Source organism: Castor canadensis, chromosome 7, assembly GCF_047511655.1.
Source record: "Castor canadensis chromosome 7, mCasCan1.hap1v2, whole genome shotgun sequence".
Classification (NCBI taxonomy): domain Eukaryota; kingdom Metazoa; phylum Chordata; class Mammalia; order Rodentia; family Castoridae; genus Castor; species Castor canadensis.
Window position 1 is genome coordinate 97,583,028 of NC_133392.1, and position 9,867 is coordinate 97,592,894.

At 39.5% G+C, this 9,867-nt stretch overlaps 1 non-coding gene across 1 annotated transcript; it reads right to left on the reverse strand.

Annotated features, from left to right (window-relative positions):
• Positions 1 to 5,600: 5,600 nt before the first annotated feature.
• LOC141425185 (U6 spliceosomal RNA) lies at positions 5,601 to 5,703 on the reverse strand. Its single transcript, XR_012450275.1, has one exon. It is a non-coding gene; the product is annotated as a U6 spliceosomal RNA (small nuclear RNA).
• Between the last annotated feature and the right edge of the window lie 4,164 nt (positions 5,704 to 9,867).

The following is a 9,867-nucleotide window of genomic DNA, read 5'->3' on the forward strand; positions in this document are numbered from 1 at the left end:
GACTGAATTCTTTAGGATAACTTTAAAATTTTTGTTTTATGTTTCTGTAGCTTAACAAAAAGATAGTGTAGACATATTCTGATTTACTCAAATGACTCTGAATCTCAAATTCTGTCACAGAATCTCAGGACTCAAATTTGCCTTTGTGGCTATGATTCATATAGCACCAAATAGTACTAACTGGCCTTAGACTAATGAGAAAAGAAGAGAGCCAGGTGTAGTGGTGCATGTAATCCCAGCACTCAGCAGGACTCAAATTCAAGACCAGTCTGGGCTACATAGTGTGAAAGACCCTGTCTCAAAAAAACAAAGTAGAGGAAAATTTAAATGAATCAAACAAGTCCATCAAATGAAAGATAAATAATTTCACAATACGTCATTTGAAGAATTCAGAGAGGTTTGATTAAAAAAAAGTAGGAGGAGTGAGTCATCATAGGGTATATAACGGGTACATTATGAATATCTGGGAACATATGTGGGAGCACAGAAGGATGTAAAATTAACTTAGAAGAATGCTTCGGGGACCAGTGACTCACGCCTATAATCCTAGCCACTCAGAAAGGTCGAAGTTTGAAGCCAGCCGGAGGAAACATTTTGAAAGAACCTATCTTGAAAAAACCCATCACACACACACACACACACACACACACACACACAAAAGGGCTGGTGGAGTGGCTCAAGGTGTAGGCCCTGAGTTCAAACTCCAGTACTGCAAAAAAAAAGAATGCTTTATAGCATTCTTTTACATAGCCCAGCTGACCTCAAACTCCCAATCTTCCTGCCTCAGTCTCCCTAATATTGGGATTAAAGTCATGCACCACTATGCTAAGAATTCTTTTGAGTTGTGTCCAATAAAATATCAAAAGAAGAGGGCAAAATTATTGGCATAGGGTAGAAAGGTTGGCTTCTATATTCTTTCAAGTCCCTTTAATTTCTGAATCCTACTTTTCCCTGCCTAGAAAGCAAAAGTTTTCCTCAAGGCCTTCATCAAGTTCACCTTTATTGTAATATTTCACTTAAGCAACCAACTGTGTGGTCATGATCACAGCAGGAAACAGATGGTACACTCATATTGAGGTAGTTGATGATGGTTTAATTAAGGGACTGCTTTAATTAAGGTGGTGATCAGTGTATAACCATAACCTACTCAAGGGCTGTTTCTTTTTTTTTTTTTTAATTCATATGTGCATACAACGCTTGGGTCATTTCTCCTCCCCCCCACCCCCCCTCCCTGGCCACCCACCCTGCTCCCTCCTTCCCCCCCCACCCCGGCCCCCCATACCCGGCAGAAACTATTTTGTCCTTATCTCGAATTTTGTTGAAGAGAGAGTATAAGCAATAATAGGAAGGAACAAGGGTTTTTGCTAGTTGAGATAAGGATAGCTATACAGGGAGTTGACTCACATTAATTTCCTGTGCATGTGTGTTACCTTCTAGGTTAATTTTTCTTGATCTAACCTTTTCTCTAGTTCCTGGTCCCCTTCTATTGGCCTCAGTTGCTTTTGAGGTATCTGCTTTAGTTTCTCTGTGTTGAGGGCAACAAATGCTAACTAATTTTTTAGGCGTCTTACCTATCCTCATATCTCCCTTGTGTGGAGGACTGTTTCTAACAAAAAGTCCAAAGAGATGAGGAGGAAGTAGTAAGTTGTGTAAACAGAGTCATCTTTAGAAGAGCTGACACTTGCAAGAAGGAAACATCTAGCCAGAGGCAATCCAGAAGGAAAGCCCCTGAGGAAATAAATAGCCTGATCCAGTGGTACCCACACCCCGGACAAAAGGGATTCCTGTCCCGGGGGTAGGTGGCTCACCCTGTAAATCCCAGCTACTGAGGAGGCAGAGATCAGGAGGATCACCGTTTGAAGCCAGCAGGACAAATAGTTCGCAAGATCCTACCTCGAAAAACCCTTCACAAAAAAAGTAGGGCTGGTGGAGTGACTCAAAGTTAAGGCCTTGAGTTCAAGCCTTAGTACACAAAAAAAAGGGGAGGAAGGGGGATTCCTGCTCTGGTCCTCCTTCAGCTGCACCACCCTGCAAGGTAGGGCAGCCACAGGGCCAAGGAGGCAAACCACCCAGAACTCATGCCTTCTTTTCTAGACCATGCTCTGTACCCCGGATTCTGGATTTCCCTGCCCAAATGGCCCCCAGCCTGCCTTCAGACCCTGCAAGACTTTCCAGGCTCCAGGCAGCCAGCACCCCTATGCCTAAGAGATACTAGTGTAAAGGGAGGGCGGGGCCTAAAACAGAGTTGGGTGGGAAAGGAATGGGCTAGGCTGCAGGCAGGACCGGGACCAATTTCGGTTTGTGGATTTTTTTTTTTTTTTTTTTGGCCGCACTAGGGTTTGAACTCAGGGCCTCATGCTTACGAGGCAGGTGCTCTTAACCATTGTGGAATTCTGATGAACTGGGGGACTCCATATCTGAACTTGACCTTTCAGATCATTCTGAAGATATACTGGCCCAAATAGGAGCAGCATTTGACTATTAGTTTTAAACAGGTAGGCACATGGTATCTGGACCTCTATTTGTACTTTAGCTCCGGGTCCCACAAATGTTCCTGCCCTGCCCTTATTCTCCTTTAACCTTCAGATTGCCTACATAGATTCAACACTGAACTAAACCAGAGGCCAGAGGAGTGAATCTCTGTTGGTATGATCCAGCCTGTTGATGCCTCCAGGAGAGATAAAAAAGGTAGAATTTGGATCAGGAGAGGTAAATAAGCTAGCTGGCACACCAGTCCACCCAGTCCCTCATTTTCCTGAATTCCTTGTGGACATCTATTGTACTAAAACTGGGTCTTAACAATTAAGTTTTCTATTTTCATATATGCTGAATTTTTTCATACCCGGTAAATTGTTTGAAACTTTCATATTCTTCTTTGGTATATTGTTTAGATTCTCACACAGCATTTTATATATATATAATGGATATTGGTAAATATAATTGAGTAAAATAGATTGACCTTTGTTACTAAGTGAATGAAATACAACTAGTCAAGAGTATTGAGCTAAGGGCATAGTTCAGTGGTAGAGTGCTTGTCCAGCATATTCAAGGTCCTGGGTTCAATCCCAGCACTGTAAAGTGACGTATTAGTAGCTAGGCATGGAGTTACATACCTGTAATCCCAGCACTCAGGAGGCTGGGTAGGAGGATCATAAACTCAAAGCCAGCCTGGGCTATACAGTGAGACCCTACCTCAAAAGAACAAACAAAGAAAGAGGGCTGGCAGAGTGGCTCAAGTGGTAGAGCACCCACCTAGCAAGCATGAAGCCCTGAGTCCAAACTCCAGTACCACCAAAAAAATAAACAAACAAAAACAAAAATGTATTAGGTCTTTACTTTAGATCTAAGGTTAAAGTTCAGCCCAGGTTATCAATCTAGAGTATTTCCACTCATTAGCATTTTGTGTTTCTAATAACATTTAAGTATCAAGTGTAAAATCAAATATAAGTGAGTCATAAAAATTGCAGAATTAATATAATCTTATATGTTTACCAAAAGCAATATTATCTTGTTTATAAGAAAAAATGCAGCCATCAAATGAATCATAAGATAAATTTGCTAACTTGTTTTTCCCAGAAAATGTAGTCTCAATTACAACATGTAACATTAGGAGTTTTGAAGAAACATACACTGATCCTCCCCTTCTTGTCTCCCTCCCCCCACCCCACTATGTATGTATCCAGTAAGCAAATACTTGGGAGAAAATACACACAGGATTTGTTAAACCGTAGGCAGCTTTCCATGGAACTAAAGATAGCATGTTTTATAGTTGCATGGCAACAGTGAACAACTGAAGACGACAAATGGAACAGGAAATAACTCTTAACTGAAATGCAAATAAATTAGGAATAATTGGGAATAGAGAATTGAAAAATGGAATAAGGAAAAGGAGATGAAGTCATGGAGTGTAAAGAATAAAGTTAATAAAGAATACATTGGTACTTCTGGCGCTGAGTACCTACTATATGTCTGGCTTAGTGCTCGATATTTTATATGCATTATTTCATTCATCCATGTATACTTGTAAGAAGTACTTTGGCATGGAGTCCACATTACTGCACATCCCCAAAGTTACAGTAACACACACACACACAGACACACACGTGAAAATTGACTATTCTTACCTAAATAGAAAATTTAGCATTTCACTATCCTTGTGATTATTAGAGGATGATTCCATATCGATGATATCTGGTTTTAAGTTTCTAACAAACAGATATTTCCTTTCTGGGGATTAAAATATATTCCCCCAAAGAATATATCCTTTGTCTGCCAGGATCTGAAGTGCTTTGAAGAAATACAGCATGACTTAAAAATTTAATAATGTATGTTACCTGCTTACTATTTGTCAAAATGTTATTTTTACCTACTTCTGGATTCATTGCTAACTTTAACTCAAGTGGTTTACCGTCCAAATACCATCATTTTTCTATTGTTTTCCAATGGTCTCATTTCTCTTGTGCTACATCTTTCCTATCTGCACACCTCCACCTGTGTAGGATCTTAGTAAACATAAGTCTGGTTGTGTTACTTTCCTGTTTAAAGCTTTATTCCAGGAATGGGAGAGGAGGGATAAAAGGAGAATGGTGGAGAGGGTGAATTCAACTGTGATAAATTGTAAGAACTTTTGTAAATGTCACAATGTACCCCCAGTACAACAATAATAAAGTAAATAAATACAAAAAAATTATAAATGTAGAGCTATCAAAAAGAAAAAAACCCTTTGTTTTCCATTGCTTATAGTAGTAGTATTCAAAATGAAGTTCCCAAATCACTGTGAGCATCATCCAGTAGCTTATATATAATTTCTCAGGTCCCACCCCAAAGCCACTGGTTTATGTGCTACAGTACAAATACCTTAGAATAGTATGCATCCAGCATGTGTTCTCCACCTATTGGTCTACCTCTCTCCCAAATCAAATTCTGTACTCCTGCCCTGAAAGGCTGGCAGTTACCTAAGCAGCACTATGCCTTTTGTCATGGCACTCCTAGAAATCACTTTCCCAGCATGGCAGCCTGACAGCCTCCTGCTCATTTTCCAAAATTCAGCTCAAGGGAGCCTGAAGTATTGGAGCACATATAGTTATACGGAGTTTCTGACAACCCCTAAGAGAAGAATCAGGGTGAGGAGCCCTAGAATTTTGGAGTGAGGATGTATCCAGCATCTTCCCTCTGAAAAGCAGTTGGTAGAGACTTGCTGGTAGAAACTGATCACCTCATCGTGGGGCACAGTGACGAGACAACCAGAGCTACCAGTTGTGAACTGAATGTTACATGGTCAAAAAAATCGTTTTTTTTTTTTCAGTACTAGGATTTGAACTCAGGGTCTATCCCTTGAGCCACCCCACCACCCTTTTTTGTGAAGGCTTTTTTTTTTTTGATGTAGGGTCTTGCAAACTATTTGCCTGGGGCTGTTTTGGAACCTTGATTCTCCTGATCTCTGCCTCCTGAATAGCTAGAATTACAGGTGTGAGCCACTGGTGCCCAGCAAAAGTGTTTCGATTACTTGTAGATCCTGATTCTTTTTGGGGAGGTACTGAGGGGGGTGGGGAGGAGGTTAACCAAATCTTAAAGTTGAAACATGAAGACCACTTTTTTTTTTTAACATGGAATGCTCCACGGGTTTGCATGTCATCCTTGCACAGGGGCCATGCTAATCTTCTATCATTCCAATTTTAGTATATGTGCTGCCGAAGTGAGCACATGGACACCATTATTGGAATAATGTATACCATTAAATAGAAACGATATGAACAAGACTGGGCCAAATAATGCTAGTTCATACAGGAGGAAACCTGCAGACCTGTGTCTGCACACTGTGCTGGCACAAGACAGGAGTGCGCATCTGCTGTATTACTTCCTACTTGTGGGTGACCCTGAAAGACGTGGAGATGACAAACCCCGCAGTGTTCAGAATTTAGAGCAGTTCATTTGTCCACTTTGCATGAAGGGAAAAATGGGCTGGTGTCTATTTGTTTTGGCCACATTCTACTTGCTGTTCTAGTTGATAAGGGAGATTAAGGAAAGGCCTACAACAAGGGCCCTTGCTGAATCCATGAGTTTAGGGGCTTGGAAGGAGATGAACCCAAGGGCCTAGAACCCCATCCACCACCTAAACACTGCTGATTATTCTGGTTTGCTACTTACCCATTAGGCAACTCCTTTGTTAGATTTTTACCTTTAAATCTTTAGTTAGATGTCTCGTTGGGAGAGAGAATTCACCAACCCCAGAAGTTTGGAAAGAGGAGGAGAAATGGATATCCAAGGGCAAACAAGTCACTCTTCATTGCTTTTCGCCATCATTGCTTGCCACCAAGGCTTCTGCATTGCCCTGACGATGCTCTGCAGTTAGCTGCATCGGCAGCCCGGGCTGTTGCCTCCAATGTTGCTGCAGTGTCTGTTACAATGAATGCTGAGAAAATCAAGAACAGATTTAAGGCCTAGTTGCCTGCCATTTTCTTTCCTTTTAAAGTGTCATCCTAATAAATCTTTGCTTTCTCCTACTCTCCCATTTCCACAAATTCTTTTACAACATTTGGCTCTGAAATATGACATCCTGGTGGCCTATACAGAGACTTGGAGCATACAGAGATCTTATCTTTCTGGGGACTTTATCTCCTTTTTTCCACATAGCTACACTTGGGGCAGTAGGAAGCAGGTGACTGGGTGAATCCATGTATGCCATGAGTGAATCCCTTCCTCCATCTTTACTTTCATATCCTTTTTTTTTTAGCAGTACTTGGGTTTGAACTCAGATCAAAAGGGACTCACTGTTGCCAGGCAAGTTCTCTACCACTTGAGCCACTCCACCAGCCCTTTTTTGTAGTGTTTTTGTTTTTGTTTTTGTTTTTTAAGATAGGGTCTCGAGAACTATCTGCCCAGCCTGGCTTCAAACCGCCATCCTCCTGATCTCTGCCTCCTGAGTAGTAGGATTACAGGGGTGAGCCACTGGCGCTCGGTTTCAAATCCCTTCTGACCTTCCTTGGAGATGCCATCTTTGCCCATTGGAGGACAATCTGAAGCCAGTGGCCATGAAGTTACAGATGATGCAACAACGTGGGATCCATCCCCTATCATCTGACCCTCCGGTGCTTCTTAGCCCCATGGACCAGTCTTCTGTACAATTTTATTCCAGTATTCAATTAGACCCCTCTGTGTCCCCACGGACTGCCCTATACCCTCTCCCAGAACAACAAATACATAGGCGGGGACAGCTCTCCAACCCTACCCAGCCATTCCAAGAAGATGAGAACTTCACCCCACTAAAACCAGGACTGGTTTTGTTGTACTGTCAGGAGGGTATAGAAGAAAGCCCTTCACTTAAGGAGGCATGCCAGTAACAAAATACCAAGAGCCAGGACAAAGGAAGAAGGAGGAGCAAGAAATGCTGGAATGAGGAAGTAAAAGCCATGCTGGTGAGATGCTCCTGTGAGTGAAATTCAAACCATGATCCCAGGAAGAGACAACCAATCAATAAGGTCCACAAAAAGGGAGCCAGCCAATCAAAAGCAGCCTTGCCCATGTATAAAATCTACTCTCAATCCTGTGGAGTACTATGTTCCTTTGCCTAGATGTCTACCATTTTCTTTCCTTTTAAATAGCATTCTAATAAATCTGCTTTCTTCAAAGGGAAGGGAAGGGAGAAAGGGAAGGAAAGGAAAAAGAAAGGAAGAGAAGGAAAAGGAAAAAAGAAAGGAGGGAGGGAGGGAAGAAAAAAAGAGAGAGAGAGAGAGAGAGAGAACGAGAACAGACTTACAAGTCTTCCTTCAACTAAGCCTCTCACCAGCCTGCCACTCCATCAACCCAGAAATGCAAACTGGCTCAAAACAGCCTGAAGTCGCTGCAGTAGTTTCTATGGAGCAGATCATGCAGGGAGCCTGCAGCTCACACTGCTTTCCTATCTTGACTGGAAACCAGCAACACTCAAATTCTCATGAACCTAATTCTTGGCATATACTTCACTCTTATTGTTTAATTTATATTGAATAAATAATTTCTGGTAACTAGGTCTGAAACTAGGACTTCAAGTTCACTTCCAAAGAGATGCCAAGAATAACAGTAGATAATATTTATTATTGAGCCAGTCCTGTTATCAGTTCTAAAGTCTTTAAAAGAGATGATACATGTAACTAATGAAACTATGATTTCCTTCTGAGTGGGAAAAAAGAAAAAGAAGCATGCTCCTTTATAAATATGCACAATTATTAGCATTATTATGAGCATAATTAGATATATTAGATAAAATATCTAATGTCTTCCAAACATATTTAGTCAATTAGTACACTAACCTCTAATTTCTTTTCTTTAAAAACAAAAAGAAGAAGAAGCTTTTAGATTTTTTCTAAAAAACTTTCCATGACTTGGGAGGAAAAATGTGTATATACATATATATATATATATATATATTCACACTCACCACTTAATGCAAATTAGTTTTCTAATAATTTAAAATTTCTTATAAGAACAGTTAGCAGACCATTTCTTCACTGTTAAGTTAGGGATATATGTATGTGGCCCATTTATTTATATCCCAGAAGTATGCTTCATACTGAAATAGCATTAATAAAGAGGACAGTTACCTAAAGGTCTACGAATTTGAACACAGAAATGCTATGTATAGTCTCCTAAAACATTAAGTTACACCAAATGCTTACAAATGAAAAACACTGAATATAACTTGGAAACATAACTTTTTCCTGCATTATATTAGTGATCATTGATGAGAACCATAAAGCTAAGAAATTATATGAAAATAGAATTCAGTCAAGCACTTTTTGCTTTTTCACTTTTTGGTTTTGGTTTTGGTTTTGGTTTTATAAACACAGTCTCCCTATGTGGCCCAGGCTGCCCTCAAACTTCTAATCTTCCTGCCTCAGACTCCTGAGTGCTGGGTTGTAGGTGTGCACCACCACACCCAGCTCAAACACTTGTTGTTTTTGATGTTATACAGGGGGTACACTGTGACATTTACAAAATTTCTTACAATATATCATAGTCAAACACTTGTAATGGCATTTTGTTTTCTCATATATAATCCTGAGAGGAATAGTTTTGACACTGGCAAACAGAATGACTAAATTTTATATTTAAATTTTTAAAAAGTTTAAGTAAAATTATGCTTCATTTAGAAGTCATATTCCCTATAATCAAGGAAAAATAGCCTATCCGAACTAAAACTATGTCAAATCCTGATCTAAAATTTAAATAAATCATGAGAAACTTAAAACAGTTGTTTCTTACCGTAACACTTACCTCTCCATGCAATACCTTAGAAAGCCTTTGACTTATAAATTTAATTTTAAAAATGTTACTAGCATAGGTTTATTAAAATGATACGTAAATCTTAATGTAATTGACACAATTGATATAGGCCTTTGATATAGAAAATATAATACAAACTTATCCATAATTATTTTACTATCTATAAATTAACTCAGATAATGGAACATGTCTTATGATCAAAAAGTAGTCACATCTACTGCTGTTTCAATAATCAAATAATGAGTAAAAACCTCTAGTCAATAGTTTAAGCAGGAATTTAAATGAATTGGCAATTGTTTTAAACTTCAGCAATTGTTGCATATATATCCTCATGGAATTTCCTAGAAGAATATTTCAAACTCTAGAGCTACTTCACAAATGCAGATCATGAAATAAATGTAGAACATAATTAGGAAAACAAATTCATAAACTAGAGTAAGTAAAAAACATCAGATTGTTCTATGAAATATACATAATGTTTTATGAACTTTCATCTCATATATACATATGTATGTAAAGTTATGATTTTCATAGGTCAAAAAAATCAAGTCATGGGCTGGAGGCATCGTTCAAGTGATAGAATGTCTGCCTAGCAACCATGAAGCC